Source organism: Pteronotus mesoamericanus, unplaced genomic scaffold, assembly GCF_021234165.1.
Source record: "Pteronotus mesoamericanus isolate MK-2021 breed Mesoamerican mustached bat unplaced genomic scaffold, CSHL_Meso_final contig_57, whole genome shotgun sequence".
NCBI lineage: Eukaryota > Metazoa > Chordata > Mammalia > Chiroptera > Mormoopidae > Pteronotus > Pteronotus mesoamericanus.
In genome coordinates, this window is record NW_026555203.1 from 3,580,795 (window position 1) to 3,601,182 (window position 20,388).

A 20,388-nucleotide genomic window follows, 5' to 3' on the forward strand; every position below is an offset into this window, starting at 1 on the left:
AAGGAGGTAACTCAAACAAGCAGGGAGGGAATCAAAAGAGAAAATGAGGACCAGTGGGCAAGTACCTTTATTTGGGGTCAGGGTGGGGTACAGAAACAAAAGGCATGAGGGGATTTTATTGGTACATTGTATGCACCAATAAAATTGGTACATTGTGGTGTACCAATTTTACATGTAGTTACAGTCAGGGAAGAGGAAGAAGGGGAACTTCTGGCAAAGACCAGCATTATTACACTGCTGCGTCTGGTCACTTAAGTGAGGTGTTCTCAGACTGTGGGGATGTTGAGGTATCAGAAAAATATGAAGTTTTAAAATTTTCTAATACACTCATATAAGTGGAATCATGCAGTATTTACCCATTTCTGGCTGGCTTATTTCATTTAGCATAATGTCCTCCAGGTTTAATTTCTACTTTTATTCCATTATTGTCAAAGAAGGAACTTTGTATAATTTTAATCTTTTAAAACTTATTGAGACTTATTTTGTGAACCCATATATACTGTATTCTGGAGAATGTACTATGAGCACTTGAGGAAATAAAATATTTATTCTGCATTATTTGGTGAAGTAGCCTATATATGTAAGGACTATTTGGTTTATAGAGCTATTCAAGTGCATATAATTAAAAATAATTATTAATTATTTTATAATAATTAATATAATTATTAATTATAGATTTTTCAAATAGCTGTCAGGTATTGAAACTGCCAGCTATTATTGTACAGATATCAATTCTCCCTTTATTTATATTGGTTTTTGCTTCATATATATTTTTTAAAGATTTTATTTAATTATTTTTAGAGAAGGGAAAAGAGAGAGAAAGAGAGGGAGAGAAACATCAATGTGTGGTTACCTCTCACGCACCCCCTACTGGGGGCCTAGCCTGCAACCCAGGCATGTGCCCTACATTGGGAATCAAACAGCCACCCTTTGGTTCACAGGCCAGCACTCAATCCACTGAGCCACACCAGATAGGGCTGCTTCATATATTTTGGGGTCCCCCTTGTTTTTAGGTCTGTTTTTGTTTATAATTGTGTCTTCCTAATGGATTGAAACTTTTCTCAATATATCATGTCATTCTTTGTCTCTGGTAATAGGTTTTGGCATAGAATCCATTTTGTAATATATTAGTACAATGACACTAACTCTCTTTTGGTTAATATTGGTATGGAATATCTTTTGCTATGTTTTCACTTTCAACTAATTTAAGTCTTTGGATCTAAAGTGAGTAACTCATAGAGTGTCTATTATGTTTATTATGTATATTATGTTAGATCATGTGGTTTTTTTTAATGTATTCTGCCAATCTCTGTTCTTTTTAACTGGATATTTTAATCCATTGCCATTTTTCTACTTGTTTGTTTTAAGTACATTTTATTGATTATGCTGTTACAGTTGTCCCAATTTTTTCCCCTTTACTCCCATCCGCTCAGTACCCCCCTTCCCTCTAGCAATCACCCTCTTAATTCATGTCCATAGATTGTGTGTGTAAGCCCTTTGGTTTCTCCCTTTCCTATAATATTCTTAACATCCCCCTATCTATTATGTTTCTACCAATTATGCTTCTTGATCCCTGTGCCATTTCACACATTCTCCCCCTTCTCCCTCCCAGAAAATAACCCTCCAAATGATGGCCATACCTATGATCCTGTCCCTGTTCTGGTTGTCTGCTTAGTTTGTATTTGTTTTTGTTTTTATTTTTTAGATTCAGTTATTGATAGTTGTGAGCTTCTTGTCATTTTAATGTTCATAGTTGTGATCTTCTTTCCCTTATGTAAGTCCCTTTAACGTTTCATATAATAATGGGTTGGTGATGATGAATTCCTTTATCTTTACCTTGTCTGGGAAGCACTTTATCTGTCCTTCCATTATAAAAGATAGTTTTGCTGGATAGAGTTACCTTGGTTGTAGGTCCTCACTTTTGTCACTTTGAATATGTTTTGCCAGCCCCTTCTTGCCTACAAAGTTTCTTTTGAGAAATCAGCTGACAGCCTTATGGGAACTCCTTTGTAGGTAAGTCTCTGCTTTTCTCTTGCTACTTGTAAGATTCTCTCTCTATCTTTAATCCTTGGCATTTTAGTTATGATGTGTGTTGGTGTGGTTCTCTTTGGGTCCAACTTGATTGGCACTCTCTGTGCTTCCTGGACTTGCGTGTCTACTTCCTTCACCAAATTAGGGAAGTTTTATTTCATTATTTTTTCAAATAGATTTCCAATTTCTTGCTCTTTCTCTTCTCCTTCTGGCACCCCTATGTTGTGAATGTTGGACCTCATGATGTTGTCCCAGACCTGCTTATACTATCTTCAGTTTTTTGGATTCTTTTTTCTTCTTATTGTACTGATTGTTCGTGTTTTGCTTCCTTATGTTCCAAATCATTGATTTGATTCTCGGTTTCACCCACACTACTGTTGTTTTCCTGTAAATTTTTCTTTATTTCAATTACTGAATCCTTCATTTCTGACTGGATCCTTTTTATGCTGCTGAGGTCCTCACTAAATTCCTTGAGCATCCTTATAATCAGTGTTTTGAACTCTGCATCTGATAGATTGCTTATCTCCATTTTGTTTAGCTCCTTTTCTGGAGTTTCGATTTGTCCTTTCATTTGGGCCATGTTTCTTTGGCTCCTCCTTTTGGCTGCCTCCCTGTGTTTGTTTCCATGTATTAGGTAGAGCTGCCTTTACTCCCTGTCTTGGTATCATGGCCTAATGTAGTAGGTGTCCTGCAGGGTCCAGTGTCAGAGCCTCTCCCATCACTCAAGCTGGGTATTTGAGGAGTGCCCTTCGTGGGAGCTGAGTACACCCTCCTCTTGTAGTTGAGCCTTGGTTTTCTGTTGGCAGATCTATGGGAGTGATTTACCCAGGCCAGTCGGCTGCAAGGTAAATGTGACCGTTTACCACCAACCGCCACCCTCTGTGGAGGATCAGCTGTGCAGGGGCAAGATGGTGGTGTTCTGAAAGAGTCTGTAGCTGTCTACTAGATGCGCAGGCCCTGGGGTTTCCTGGGTGGTGCAGGCTAAAGTCAGCCCCCACTTGTGTTTTGCCCAGGACCACCCTTCCTGAGGTATAAAGCCATGTGAGATGGCTGCTACTTGTGTCGGGCTTGGAGATTCCCAGACAAAGCCAAGCTGTGAAACTAATCTAGCTGCTGCTAGTGCCTGGCCTGGAGCTCACTGAGGCCAGCTGTTGCTTGTTTCATAGAATTTAGGAAGTTGTGAAGCATGAATCGAGACCAGCCAATCATATGGAAAAGCATCTTGGGTGGGCCTGTACGTTGGGTTGGGCAGAGACTCTAGGGATCTCCAAGGCAGACCAAACAGTGTTAGCCAGTTTGATGGAGTCTCAAATATGGCACCAGCCTCTTGGCTCCATGACTCTGCGTGGGGACAGCTCAGAAAAGGGGTAATGGCCTCTGCTCTCGCTGATGCCAGACACTTCAGCCTTTTTCCAGTATGCTTCTGGTGCCCTTCAAGCTGCCACACTGGTACTGGAGTTCAGAGAGAGTGACTCTGACTAGGTGACTCCATGTGTGGGCTCTTTAAGAGGAACTGCTTAGGGTTCCTGCAGTTTCTTCACCAACTCAATCCCCACTTTTTTTGCAGTCAGAGTTGTGGGTACTTAGGTGCCTGCCATTGGAACCATGGGCTGGGGGGCCTGGTGTGGGGCTGGGCCTGCTCACTCCTGAGATAACCCTCCCAAATATATATCCACTCCACATGGCTGAGAGACCAGCCCATTCAGTGTCTGCACCCCTTCTACCAGTCTCAATGGATGTGGTTTATTTAATTCCGTAGCTGTCAGACTTCCATTAAACTCAATTTCTGTTGGTTCTGCATGATGGTTGTTCTATATTTTAGTTGTAATTTTGATATGGTTGTGAGAGCAGGTGAGCCATATCTACCTACACTGTCATCTCAACCAGCCACATGGCTATTTCTTGTTAACTTCTTTAAGAGGTAATTGTTTAAAAAATAATAACACATTGTGAAGTTTATAACATATATATAAATGAAATATACGACAGCACTAACACATTAGTACAAAGGAAGGAAAGGAGCAAATGGAAGCCTACTTTTGAAAGGTTCTTAAATTTTACATGAAATAATACAGTATTATTTAAAGTAAGACAATGGTTAGGTAAAGGTGTATATTGTAAAACTTAGAGCAATGACTAAAAGAGAAAATACAGCCAGTTAATAAGCCAATTGTGAAGACAAATAGAATTCTAAATAAATAGTTATAGAGAATGAAGGCTAAAAATAGAAAAGGGAATAAAGAAGAGATGACTCAAAAGCAAAGTTGCAGGACTTACACCACCTAATTTCAACATTCACTAAAAGTTAGAGTAATGGTACTGACATAAGGATAAAAAGATAAATAAATGGAATAGACTACAGATTCCAGAAATGAATAGTTATATTTGTGGCCAATTTTCCTCAAAGTTGCCAAAATAAATCAATAGGGAAAGAAAAATCTTTTTAATAAATGGTGCTGAAATAATTGTCTATCCATATGGAAATGAAATAACTTTGAAAATTACCTAATACCATATGCTAAAATTATCAAAATGTATCATAGGCATTAATGTAAAAGCTCCAATTATAAATCTTACAGAAGAAAACATAGAAGAAAATCTCATTAGGTCAGCAAAAGTTTTCATATATGAAACACAAAATGTGTAAATTCTGAAAGATAAATTGAACCTCATCAAAACAAAACTGTGCTTTTCAAAAAACACTTCTTAAAAAATAAGCCCCCAAACTATTCACAATATTTCTACCTGACAAAGAACCTGTATCCAGCATATATAAGCAATTCTTAAAAAGCAATACCAATAAGATAAGCTCATGATAAAAGTTAAAAAAAATGGCAATGCCAAGTATTGAAGTATGTGGAGCAAATGGGATTCTCATGCATTGATGGTAGGGGCATAAAATGATACAACCACTTTTGAAAACAGTTTGACAGCTATCCAAAAGATAAATGAAAAGATCTGAACATGAATGTTAGGGAACCTTAATTTATCCTAGCCAAAAACTGTGAACCAGTCAAGTGTCCATTAACTGGTAAAGAGATGGACAAATTGTGATTTAGACAACAATGGAACACTACTGAGGGAAAAAATGAGTGATGTACAAAACAACATGTATACATACCAAAAACATTATGGTAAGTTAAAGGAAGCAGACAAGAATTAACATATACCCTATGATTCCATTTTATATGAAATATTAGAAAAGTTCAAATTTAATCAAGTCATAGAAAGAATAGTGATTGTCTGGATGAGAGTTAAAGAAGGGTATTGACTGGAACGGGACACAAGGGAGTCTTCTGTAATTATGGAACTACTATATATTGCACTTATGGATATTACCTCAAATTGTAATCTTAAATTGAGTGCAAAATGTTATAAGTAAATAATTCCTCAATAATGTTGATTTTTTTATCCTCACTTTAGGACATACTTATTGATTTAGAGAGAAGTGAAAGGAGGGAGAGAGATAAGGAAAGAAACATTGATGTGAGAGGGAAACATCAATTGGTTGCCTCTTATATGTGCCCAACTGGGGTCCAAATCTGCAACGTAGGCATGTGCCCTAGCTGGGAATCCAACCTATGACATTTCACTTTGTGAGACGATGCCCAACCAACTAAGCCTCACTGGGCAGGGTGATAATTTTTATTTTTAAAAGGATGGTTTCTCAAGTCAAGGAACATATAGCAAGGACTCATGGACAAAACCAAAGGGGAAGAGCTGAGGGAGGGAAGGAGGGAGGGGGCAAGGGAAAGTGGTGGTGGGGAGGCAGAGACAAATGTATTTAAAAAGTAAATAAATTAAAAAATATATAAAATAAAAAATAAAAACAAAACAAAACAAAAAAATAAAATAGTATTTCATTGTTCTTTGAGATATTGTGGCTATTCCCATCAAAAACTTCAGGAGTCTTAAGTCACTGATCTAATTGTGGCTTTCCCATTGTCTTAGCCTGTTCACACTGTGCTGCCATAACAAAATACCACAGACTAGGTAGTTAGTAAACAACAGAAATTTCTCTCTCACACATTTGGAGTCTACAAGTCTAATATCAGTCTGCCAGCATGATCAGATAGCAGACTTCTCATATTGCCACATGGTAGAAGGGGCTAGGGAGCTCTGTGGAATTTCCTATAAGAGCACTAACTCTATTCACAAGAGCTTCACTCTGATGATGTGGGCACCGCCCAAACCTCCACCTTCTAAATATCATATTGGCCAGTGGGATTTCAACAAAAACATTCAAACCATAGCAACTATCAAATATTTTATAGCCTGAATTAAGCTATTTTTTCCACTCTGTGACTCAGTTTTCCTACTTGTAAAAGAGTAGGGAGTAGCAATGAATTACATCATTTCTAACATGTAGACTTCTAAATTTCTAAATATTGTATCTCTAAAAAATAATATATATGTATATATATATATATATATATACATATATATATTCAAATATCATTTTTAAAAGGAACCAAATTGGTTTGGTTATGTATTCTAGCATAATAAGGTTATATAATGTGGCAATTGTAACAGTGGTAAATTGTAACCCACCATCTTTTGACATTGTTTCTGTAAGTGCTGACTCTGACTAATAAGTAGCTTGTAGATGAACAACATGTTTGTACAGGAGTCCTAGAAACTAACTTCAAAAAATACAGATTCCGACCTTCAGGTATCTCAGCTCCAGGAGATTCACTTAGCTTCAGCAGCAGATCCAGGATGATGTGAAGCCAAGATGATTAAACCAGGATGATGCACACCAGACCATCACTTGCTTCATATAGACTATGCTACTTTGCATGTAGAGAACTTTTAAACCCCCTCCCTTGATCTCTTTGTTCTGTTCCCTTCTCCCTCCTTATAAAAACCTTTGTCTCCATTGAGATGTGGAAACATGAGCCCCCCACCTTCCCAGGGAGATGGGCTTTGAGGCATGAGCTCCCCGTCTTCCAGAAGGCTGGTATCTGCAGACAAATAACTTTCCTTTACATCAGCACCTGCCTCTTGACTATTGGCTTTTGAAGTGACAGGCAGCAGTACCTGTGTTCGGTTATAGTTAGAGGTCAAAGGAAAATAGTCTCTAGAATCAGACTTCATTAGTATGAACCCCTGCTGTGTCACTGCTTTGTTGTGTGACCATGAACAAATTACTTTACCTTAGTTTGTTCATCAATAATACAGAGACAAATAAGAAGTATCACACAGCTATATCACATAACTATAGGGCTAATGAAATGAGATAATGCATGTAAAATACTTAGCGTAATTTTTAGCACATGTGCAATTCTCAGATCAACGTCTCTGTGACTCTGTCCTCCTATAACCACATCAAAATTATAACTAAACTACACAAAAACCATCATTCAGAACTACCTGTACTCTATCTGAATATAAGTCCTATAACTAAGGATAAGAAGCCACATCAAGACTGGTAGGAGGGTTGGAGACATGGAACAGGCTGGTCCCATACCCACCTGTGGTGCTTAAAAATCTGGAGGGCTATCTCAGCTTCAGAGTTCTCCATGAGAGAAGGATCCCAGTCCCACACCAGGTTGCCCAGCCCAGGGTTCCAGTGCCAGGAAGAGAAGTCCCATAACTTATGGCTGTAAAAACAAGCAGGGATTGTGGCTGAGTGAGAGGGAGGTCTTCTAGAGTTCCAAGTGTCCCTCTAAAAGGCCCCTACATAGACTTACTTGGACTTATTTATTCTGAGCTCCAGAGCTGGGGCAGGAAGGACATATAGGAAAGAAGTGAATTGTCCAAGGAGGACTGTAGAAGCATTTCTCCCAGGCAGAAGTGCTGGCAGAAGCCATTGTTTCCTTTCTGAGCCCTCCCCGCCACATAGCCAGCAGGCAGGCACCATAAATGAAACTGTCAATCTGGGAAACACTATTAGCCCCACCCTGGTGATTATCTGATTGCCCATCCTACCCAAAGTTAGTGCCCACCCAAGCCAGTTGTTTCATACAAATGGCCTTTTTAGCTCATGCTTTGGAATTTCCTAAAATCTCTCAAAGGTGTACAAACCCTAAACAAGTAGCATCTGATCTTAGCGTGCCCTGTACAACTTGCTATGAAGTTCCAGGATCAGCATCAGCAGCAGATGGCCCCAGTTAGCAACTTAGCTTCTTTCTCCCAGCTACCTCCAAGCCCAGAAAAGTAGCATCTATCTGCAGATTGTTTTTAGTTCATGCCTGGTGGCCCCAGGCAGGGTAAGGCACCAGCTAACCTTGGCCTGTACCCCCCAGGATGTCCCAGAGCCAGAACACCAAATGGGCAGCTTCAGACCATATTGGAACATTACACAATGACCTCCAAGGGCAACATGCTCTAGGAGCAGACTAATCAAGTACCCAGAGCACCAGTGAAATGAGTACTTCTCCGTGGGGTCAGCCCTTGCACAACAGATCCTCCACTGTGGTCCCAGTCATTGCAACCTGGGGATAAATCCTTTCCACTGATGTGCCAACAGGAATCAAGGCTCAACTATAACAAGAGGGCACAGCCTACACAGGAGTACAAACATGCAACACCCAGTTCAGTTGACTGAGGAGGTGGTGCCACTGGGCCCTAAAGGACACATACATAAGACCATTTTACCAAGACCATAAGCTGTAAAAGCTCCACTTAATACATAGAAGCAAACACCAGAAGGTAACTGAAATGAAGAGACAAGAAATATGTCCGAAATGAAAGAACAGAATAGAATCAAAATGTTTCTGGAAACAAATGAAAATGAACAGACAACAGTCCAAAACCTATGGGACATGGCCAAGGCAGTCCTGACAGGGAAGTTCTTGGCAATACAGGCTTACCTAAAACAGATAGAAACATTTCAAATAAGGACCTAAAACTACAACTTCAAGAACTGGAGAAACAACAACAAATAAAACCCAGAGCAAGTAGAAGGAAGGAAATAGTCAAGATTAGAGCAGAACTGAATGACATCGAGACAAAAAGAACAATTCACAGGATCAACCAATCCAGAAGCTGGTTCTTTGAAAGGATAAATAAAATTGACAAGCCTTTAAGCAGACCCATCAAGAAAAAAAGGGAGAGGACCCAAATTAATAATTTCAGAAATGAAAGAGGAGAAATAACAACAGATACCACATAAATACAAATTATCACCAGAAACTATTATGAACAATTATATGTCAAGAAATTTGAAAATCTAGATGAAATGGACAAATTTCTAGAAAAGTATAATCTTCCAACACTGAAGGAGGAAGAAACAGGAAGTTTGAACAGACCGATAACAGCTGGGGAAATTGAAGCAGTAATCAAGAAACTCCCAGCACACAAAAGCCCAGGGCCAGATGGTGTCCCAGGAGAATTTTACAAAACATTTAAGGAAGAGCTAACCCCTGTCTTTCTCAGACTATTCCAAAAAATCCAAGAGGAGGGAAGACTCCCAGACTCTTTCAATGAGGCCAGCATCACCCTGATCCCAAAACCAGACAAAGACCCTACAAAGAAAGAAAACTACAGAACAATTTCGCTAATGAACATAGATGCTAAAATCCTCAACAAAAAATTGGAAAACCGCATCCAACAATACATTAAAAAGATTATACACCACGATCAAGTGGGATTCATCCCAGGCACGCAGGGATGGTTCAATATACGCAAATCAGTAAACGTGATACATCACATAAATAAAAGACATAAACCATATGAACATCTCGATAGACGCAGAAAAAGCATTCGATAAGATAGAGCACCCATTCATGATCAAAACACTCAGCAAAATGGGAATAAATTGGGCATTCCTCAACGTAATAAAGGCCATATATGAAAAACCTACAGCCAATATACTCAACGGGCAAAAACTGAAAGCTTTCCCGCTAAGATCGGGTACACGACAAGGATGTCCGCTCTCACCACTTCTTTTCAACATCGTATTGGAAATCCTAGCCACAGCGGTCAGACAGGAGAAAGAGATAAAAGGCATCCAAATAAGAAAGGAGGAAGTAAAGCTATCATTGTTTGCAGATGACATGATAGTGTACATAGAGAACCCTGTAGACCCTACCAAAAAACTCCTCAGCCTAATAAGTGAATTTGGCAAAACAGCGGGATACAAAGTCAACATTCAGAAATCAAAGGCGTTTTTGTACACCAGCAATGCAATAGAATAAGAAGAAATCAGAAAAAAAAATACCATTCGATATAGCAAGAAGTAAAATAAAGTACCAAGGAAAAAATTTAACCAAAGAGGTAAAACACCTGTACGCAGAAAACTATACAACATTGAAAAAAGACATTAAGTAAGACACAAATAAATGGAAGCATATACCATGCTCATGGATTGGAAGAATTAATATCATCAAAATGTCCATACTACCCAAAGCAATTTATAGATTCAACGCAATCCCTATTAAGATACCAATGACGTATTTCACAGAAATAGAACAGACATTTCAAAAATTTATATGGAACCATAAACAACCCCGAATAGCCTCAGTCATTTTGAGAAAGAAAAACAAAGTAGGGGGGATCACAATTCCAGACATCAAATTCTACTACAAAGCCACTAGACTCAAAACAATCTGGTACTGGCACAAGAACAGATCCATAGACCAGTGGAACGGAATAGAAAGCCCAGAAATAATCCCAGGTCTCTATGGGCATCTAATATTTCACAAAGGGGGAAGAGGCAGAAAATGGAGCAATAATAGCCTCTTCAACAAATGGTGTTGGGAGAGCTGGACGGCTACATGCAAAAAATTGAAATTGGATCATCAGCTGACACAATACACAAAAATAAACTCAAGATGGATAAAAGACTTAAAAAGAATTCGCAACACCATAAAATTCCTAGAGGAGAACATTGGCAGGAAACTCTCAGATATCCCATGCAGCAATTTTTTCACCAATATGTCTCCTAACGCCAAGGGCATAAAGGAAAGTATAAAGAAGTGGGACCTCATAAAAATAAGAAGCTTCTGCACAGCGAAAGAAAACATCAGCAAAATGAAAAGGGAGCCAACCTTATGGGAAAATATATTCGCTAAAGGTACATCAGATAGAGGTTTGATCTCCAAGATATATAAAGAACTCACTCGACTCCACTCCAAGAAGGCAAACGATCCAATCAAAAAATGGGCAAAAGACCTGGGCAGACGCTTTTCCAAGGAGGAGATACAGAGGACCCAGAGACATTTGAAAGGATGCTCAGCATCACTAGCCATCAGAGAAATGCAGATCAAAACCACCATCAGGTACCACCTCACACTGTTCAGAATGGCCATCATAAACAGATCAACAAACAACAGGTGCTGGCGAGGCTGTGGAGAAAAGGGAACCCTAGTACACTGTTGGTGGGAATGCAGACTGGTGCAGCCACTGTGGAAAGCAGTGTGGAATTTCCTCAAAAAGCTGAAAATGGAACTGCCTTTTGATCCGGTGATTCCCCTGCTAGGACTATACCCTGAGAACACCAAAACGCCAATACAAAAGAACCTATGCACTCCAATGTTCATAGAAGCACAATTTACAAGAGCCAAGTACTGGAAGCAACCTAAATGCCCATCAGTAGATGATTGGATCAAAAAGTCATGGTACATATACACAATGGAATACTACGCAGCAGAAAGAAAAAGAGAACTACTAAACTTCGCGACAGCATGGATGGAACTGGAGAGCATTATGCTAAGCGAGATAAGCCAGGGGGTGAAAAACAAATACCATATGATCTCACCTCTAAGCGGAACCTAACCAACAATACAAAGATGCAAGGAAAATAAGACCAGCAACACTGAAAGGAAAAGAAATCATCAGAGACAAGAGGGAAGGGGGGGGGCAGGGAAACGGAAGGGAAGGGGAAATTCAAGGAACATATAGCAAGGACTCTGGACAAAACCAAAGGGGAAGAGCTGAGGGAGGGAAGGAGGGAGGAGGCAAGGGAAAGTGGTGGGGGGGAGGCAGAGACAAATGTATTTGAAAAAATAAATTAAAATAAAATTTAAAAAAAATAAATAAATGAACACGGATTGTTCAGCAAAAAAAAAAAAAAAACAATAACAAAAAAACAAAACAAAACAAAAAAAACAGAATAAAACTCCAGAAAAAGAGCTAAACAAAATGGATATGAGCAATCTACCAGATGCAGAATTCAAAACGCTGGTTATTGGTATGCATAATAAACTTAGGGAAAGGGTAGATGAACTTATTGTGAACTTCAACAAATAAATAGGAATCATAAAAATAATGGAGATAGAAAACATAAAAAACGAGTCAAAAATCAATACATTATAGGGAATCAACAGTAGAGTAGGTGAAGCCGAGGATCAATTCAGCAATTTGGAAGATAAATAAGCAGAAAATGCCCCATCACAACGTCAAAAAGAAAAAAGAATTTTTAAAAAATGAGAATAGTTTAAGGAGCCCCTGGGACAACTTCAAGCATACTAACATTTGCATCAAGGGGATGCCAGAAGGAGAGAAAACAGACCAACAAATTGAAAACCTGAAAAAATAATGATGAAAAACTTCCTTAACTTAGTAATGAAAATAGACACACAAGCCCAGGAAGTGCAGAGAATCCCAAACAAGATGACTCCAAAGAGGCTCACACCAAGATACATCGTAATTAAAATGGTAAATGTTAAAGACAAAGAGAATCTTAAAAACATCAGGAAAAAAGCAGTTAGTTAGCTACAAGGGAGCTCCCATAAAACTGTCAGCTGATTTCTCAAAAGAAACTTGGCAGGCCAGAAGGGATTCACAAGAAATATTCAAAGTGATGAAAAGCAAGGACCTACAGCCAAGATTATTCTATCCAGCAAAGCTATTGTTTAGAATTTAAGGATACATAAAGAGCTTCCCAGATAAGAAAAAGCTAAAGTAGTTCATCATCACCAAGCTAATATTACAGAAAATGTTAAAGGGTCTTCTTTAAGGAGAAGAAGAAAAATAATTTAAAATATAAATAATAAAATGGCAATAAATACTGCAATAAAAAGACTTACAGTGGCTGAATGGATAACAAAACATGACCATTACATTTGCTATCTAAAAGTGACTCATTTCAAATCTAAAGACACACAGACTGAAAGTAAATGGAGAGTTGAAAATAATATTTCATTAAAATGAAAACCAGAAAAAGAAGAAATAAGTAGAGGAAGGGGAAGGTGAAGGGAGGAGGAACGAGGAACGTGGAGGGATAGAGGAGGAGGAGAAGGAGCCAAGGTAGCAATACTTAGAGCAAACAAAATAGACTTAAAACAAAAAGTATATACCAAGAAACAAAAAAGGACCCAGCAGTTCCACTTAACAGTATTTATCCAAAGAAACCCAAAATGCTAAATTGAAAAGACAAATACACCCATAAGTTCATTGCAGCATTAATACAATAGTCAGGATATGAAAGCAACCTAAGTGTCTATCAATAGGTGAATGGGTAAAGAAGAAGTGGTGCTTATATACAATGGAATATGACTCAGCCACAAAAAAAGAATGAAATCTTGCCATCTGTAACAGCATGGGTAGACCTTGAGGATATTATGTTGAGTGAAATAAGTCATACAGAGGAAGTCAAATGTCATATTATTTCACTATGTGTAGAACTAAAAAACAAAATAAATGAAGAAACAAGATTTTGATGGTTGCCAGATTGGTTGAGGGTTAGGGGGATGGGTGAAAAGATGGAGGGATTAAAAGCACAAATTGGTAGTTACAGAACAATCATGGGGATATAAAATACAGCATAGGAACATAGTCAATAATATTGTAATAACTCTGTATGGTGCCAGGTGGGTAACAGATTTATTGGGGTGATCACTTTGTAAGTTATATGAAAGTCTAATCACTGGGTTGTACTCCTAAAATTATATAATATAGTACATCAACTGTAATTAAAAATAAAAAATTATTTTGAAAAAGTTCTTTTGACTGTAGCACCACACCCTTTCATAAATACTCAAGGAAAGGCTAACCACAGAAGGGCTGTCCCTGAAATCATCATTTGTATGGGCCAATTACAGAACACTATCAACAAACTTACATCTCTTTTAAACATTTATAAGAAGGCATCCTGGGTGGTTAGTTTCCTTTTTGTCAGAGATACTTTTTCATGATTTGCTCTGCCTCTTTCTCAGCAATGTGATTATTTTGGGGGTCAGGCATCTTCCGTAAAACTGCTTTCACTTTAATGGAGCTAGTGAAAGCTCACATGGAAAATTGAAAGCATATACTTTTGTTGTAGTCAGTCATCATCTTTCTCAGCAGAAGCACTTAATGATTCAGAACACAAGTAGGTCAACAGAGTATATAACTTTGTTGTTGGCTTGGAAAGTTCTGCTAATATAATCATAATGCTTTTTAGCTTGGTATCTTCTCAGCTTTCTTCATGAAAAATTATGTCAGATTGATAGGTTCTTCCCATCATTGAAGGAGGAACAACTGCCAACTATCTCTATACTACACAAACTGAGTTTTTTACGAAGTGATCCTGGGAAATATTGGGTTTTTTCCTAAAATATTGAAGATTGTTCACAAAAAGATGATTTAAAAATATGTGTTGTGGATTCATTAATCAAGTCCTACATAAAATAGTCCTAAAGCCAATTCAGAGATAATGGGGAAACTTTTGACCCCAGAAACAAATGTGTGACATTAACAACTCTGAACTTCCATCACCTTCCTCCCACCATGAGGTCCTAATTGCCTTCAGGATGCATCCAGAAAACTTAACCATATCTGAAATATTTGTTTTCTTCGACCTCCTCTTTTTTCTGGCCCTCTCTTACCCCAAATTCTCATCTCTTACAATTCACCTTTTCCTCAAAGGTTTTCTAAGTGCAGTTTTCCCACTATATCACTATCAGAAATCTTATTTGTGTTTTAGCAGCATCCTTCAATGCCTTAATCCAAAAGAATACTTTTTTTTTTTTTTGCAGTAGGGCAAGGCTTTAAGGAAGCTAAGACATTTCTTTGTGCTTATTTTTCTTAATAGAGATCATTGAAACTGGAATATTCTGAAGATAACTTCACTAATGGTGTTTCTGAAATATTATCTGGTAATATTGAATGATTAAGAAAAATAAGACATTTACTATTCTGACTGAGTTCTAGAAATTTTCCTTGGAAGTGATGATCTGCACATTTGTAGAAAGGCATTTAGTTAATTGCACTTCACATAAATATTACAAACCTGGAATAAAGACATGCTAAATAAAGGGACAAAAAAGAGAAAGTTGCCTAGGCATATTAAAAGTGTCTGTTCAATTCCTTGCTTCTGAAGATGAGTCTATGATAAGAAAGAACATTGAGAGAAAGTTAGGGGACCTGACTCTGATGCCAACTCACTACATTATCCTGAAGCAAGACCCTTCCACTCACTAAGCATACATTTCCTTATCTACAAAATGACATAGTGATGTCATGAATTAATACAATTCTTCAGTTTTCTACCTGTTCTAAAATTGCATGACAGTATCTATCACTGCCTGTGGTTGTGCTTGGTCTCTGAATCCTGAGGAATCAAATATACTTTGGTTGGAGACTCAAGGTCATGTCCCAGTCAGCCTCTAGAAAATAAAGCAGTGATTTACTTTACTCTCTCATAGAAGGCTCCTTAACATTACTACTATTAGGTTTCCAACTCTCTCAGCTGCCAAACTGGCCTCCTCCTGTGTCCAGACTTAATTGGTGTCATCTTCTTATATTCACCTCTTTCTAACTAGGCTTCAAAGAAGCCTAGCATTTAACACAATTTATCCTGGGTTTTCTACTGTTTCCTGACTCAGTGGTTTTATCCCATCAGATTCTTAATATATGTTTCCCATCTACGTTGCTTCTGTTCAGTTATTATTTTGTCTCTTTGTTATTAAAGTTTATATCCATAAACCTGTATTCATAACTTAAGATGGATTGTATTGATAGCAAAAATACACTCAATAAATACTTGGGGGGGATACTACGTTCTTTCCTTATGATTCCTTTTGGTGTCTAATTTTTTTTCAATAAGATGTAAATCCTCTAGAGACTCTTAGAGAAAAGAACTTTGAATTGGTTGTGTTATTGTCATTTTCTTTAAAAAATACAATGTTGTATCCAGGGGGCTGGGCATTATCAGTTATCTTGAGTGGTGTACTATTTTACATAAATCAATATCAGTGACAGAGATTTTATGATTTTCTGTACTACTGGGTATTATAAAATAGAAATACCATATCACTCAAGAATTTCAAGTTGCAGAGTTGCTTTTATTTTTATATTCCCTTCCATTTGTAGTTTTAATGTAAGCTTGGACAAGGACCTAAAGATAGGGCCATTAGAATTAAATCTTTTCAAAGTTTCAAGTGTATAGATTTTTTACTTTCTCCTCTACCTTTATTTTCAAATGGATGTCTATCAGTCCTTAATAAGCTCTTTCTCTCTGTTTTTTTTTTTTGTAACTCAAAGCCAAATATGGTTGATCTTCTAGCACTTGTATCCATGTCTTTTAGTCCTATTTCCTTAAATCAAAATGAATTAATATTGCCAATAATTTGGTCAGTATATACAGCCAGAAAAATCAGGACAACTCACATAACCAGAACTTGCTAGAATCACTGTATTCCAGTTAAGGACTATGGGTGCCTATTATCCTATTACTAGGTCTAGGCCAATGATTAAGTGCATAAATCTATTCCTTCATATACCTGGTATTCATGGGAGACCACTCATCCCTATTATTTCTGCCTATAACAATGATTGTCACTTATTTAGCAGTTAATCTGTGACAAGCACTGTTCTAAATGCTCTACATGCATTACCTCATTTAATCTTGTCCCCTTAATTGTGCATTAAGTGTTATTTTTATCTCCATATTCATAATGGGAAAAGTAAGCTATAAGGAAGTTTTGTTACTTGCAGGTCACAGAGTTAGGAAGTGACAAAGCCATGGTTTGAATGCAGCAATCTGGCCCCTATATTAACCAAACCCTTATGGAAATATGGATATTATCTTGTGCTGATAGGAGTCCTAACAGAATTTGTCCTTTTAAAGGATGAAATGGCCTTCTACCTGGTATAAATGAGGGAGTCTAGAAATGTCCCCTTCACCTCAAAAACTGTCCTTTCACCACCCTAGTACAATTATATATACATATATGAATTTTTACTTTTAACAGGGCAAGTAATGCTACTTTTAAAATAAAACAATTACCCAGAAATGGTATTATATTAAAAATTGCCATCAATAACCACGTTGACTGTTCATCTAATTTATTAATCAAATTAAGGAACACTCATCTAATAGAACAGGAAAAAGGACATAGCATATGGTTTTCAAATAGTTACACCAAGGTACCTCAGGAAGACACAATTAACTCACAGGGGTGCTGTAGGATATTTTAAATTTTAAAGGGAAACAGTATAGTAGATGACATATGTCAGACAGCACATGGACTACTAGCTCAAGATATTTCACAGGTTCAATACTAGATTGTGCTACATTATTCTCAACATTATATATTTGCTAAACTGGGATTTTGGCAGTTCTTGTGATTTAAAAGTCAGATACTATGTGGAAACATTGTGGAACAGGAAGTGGTGGTGTCCAATCTGATCCTAAAAGTTGAAGAAGTTGTTCAGGCAATGTATCCCATTAGTAATTATGATTAGTTGAGAATGACATAAAAATGTTTTTCCAACTTATGTGTATAATTTTTTTAAAATTGTCACTAAGTTGTTAGGACATAAACACTTGCTAATTTGTTTGAAATTAACTATAATACTTAATAAATTGAAATATTCTTTTGGCTTAGGGGGAAATGAATACTATTACTGAAACACTAAGTGATCTGTGAACAGAGAAATTTTGAGAGCCTCTATGAACAGACCATATTATATATCAATTTTGGGGGTAGCGGGTAGAAAGAGGGAAAATCCTATATTCATATTAACAGTCAATGTACCATGAAAGTACTGGGTATCTGGATGGGAGAAAACTGTTGCAGAAAGGAGGTAGAGTAGTTCAAAAGGAAAGTTGTAGATATAAATCACCCATGAATCTATTAGACTTCAAGCTCTATGAGGATAGGAACCAGGTGAACTTAATTCTCCTGTGGTTTCTCAGATCTTGGCGTATTTGTTGGAGCAAATATTTTCTGGAAAAGGAATGAAGGGAATCTATTTCTAGCATTATCATAATAGTTCAGCTTAAAGTTGATGAATGTATTCATTCTTTCTAGCAATCTAAAATGGAGTGTATTTGATTATATCACAACTTACCTATAGGCACCGCTGTATTAGCCACCACTGACTGCCTCTTAGGTGTTAGTGATACCTCTACCTTGCCTCTACTTCCCACCTAAGCTGGGGTCCACAAACAACTCTGTTGAGAACTAAATTGAGTATTAGATTCAAGTTCATTGATGACTTCAAAACACTGTTGTTGGGTATGTCTATCTTGATTTATTGATTTTTGAACTTTTCTTGCCTTGATTAACTGTAAGAATAATTAGGAATGCCTACTTCAATCTTTTCTTACTAACCAATTGGTCTTTAACTTATTTCTGATCCCTGGTGATCTAAGGATCTGTATTATTCATAATTGAGTATAATATACAGATCTCAATGTAATATAAAACATTTTTTTCTTTTTTTCAATTACACTTTGCATTCAATATTATTTTGTATTAGTTTTAGATGTACAGCATAGTGGTGAGACAATCATACCCTTTACAAAGTGGTCCCCTTATATTTCAAGTACCCACCTGGCACCATACATAGTTATTACAATATTATTTTTTTGTTATTACAATATTATTAACTATATTCTCTATACTGTACTAATATAGAGAATTTTTTATTGTTTTTATTGTTCAAATACATTTGTCTCCATTTTCCCACCACCACTTTCCCCTGCCCCACCCACTCCCACCTCCCATCCTGAATCCTTCCTCACTTTGGTTTTGTCTATGGGTCCTTTACACATGTTCCTTGATTTGACTCTTCCCCTTCTTCCTTACCTGAGGTCATGCTTATTAATTTTAAAGAGAGGGGAAGGGAGGAACAGAGAGAGGGAGAGAAATCTTGATGCTGAGAGATAAACATCGATTTGCTGCCTCTCATTCGTGCCCCAAACTGGGACAGAACCTACAACCCAGGTACATGCCTTGACTGGGAATCAAACCTGCAACCTTTCAGTTTGCGGGATGATGCTCTAACCAACTGAGCCACACTAGCTGGGGGAGGTCAGTCTTTTTCTATTAAGATGTCCAACAAATGGTGCTGGGAAAACTGAATGAGTACTTGCAAAAAAATGAAACTAGATCACCAATTTATACCATATACCAGAATAAACAAAAAAATAAAATAAAATACTTAAACATAAGTTGTGGTACCAAAAAATCCCAAAGAAAAACACAGGCAGTAAAATTTAAGATATCTTGCAAAACAATATTGTTGCTGATATATCTCCTAGGATAAAGAGAACAAAGGAAAAAATACGTAAATAGGGTTACATCGAATTAAAAAGCTTCTGCACAGCCAAATCATCATCAAAATAAAAAGGGAACCCACTGTATGGGGGAACATATTTGCTAGTGATACATCTAATCTCTAAAATATATATATATAACTCATGTGACTCAACACTAGGAAGACAAACAATCCAATTAAAATATGGGCAAAGAACCTGAATAGACACTTATCAAAGGAAAAAATACAGATGGCCCATAGACATATAAAAAAAATGCTCAACATCCCTAGCCATGAGAGAAATGAACATTCAAACCACAATAATATATCACCTTATACCTGCCAAAATGGTTACCATTAATAAATCAACAAACAGTAAGTGCTAGTGAGGATGTGGAGAAAAGGGAATCTTTTTGTGCTGTTGGTGAGAATGTAGACTGGTGCAGCAACTGTGGAAACAATATGGAATTTACTCAAAAAACTAAAAATGGAACTGCATTTTGACCCAGTGATTCCACTTCTGAGAATATATCATGATAATCCCGAAGCATCAATTCAAAGCAATATATGCACCCCTATGTTCATAGCAGCATTATTTACAATACCATAAGTGCTCATCAGTAAATGAGTGGATCAAAAACCTGCAGTACATTTACAGTGAATTACCTTTGCACCTGTGTAAAAAAAACAAACAAACAAAAAAATAAAAACAGTTGTCTATGTATGTGTGGGTCTATTTCTAGACAATCAATTCTCTTCCATTGGCCTATTTGTCTATGTTTTTATCAATACCAAATTGCTTTTATTACTGTAGCTTTATATTATGTCTTGAAATTAGGTACATTTGTCCTGAAAATGTGTTCTTTGTCAAAGTTGTTTTGGCTATTTCAAGTTATTTGCCATTTCATATGATTTTTACAATGTCACTTTGTACAATAAAAAGAA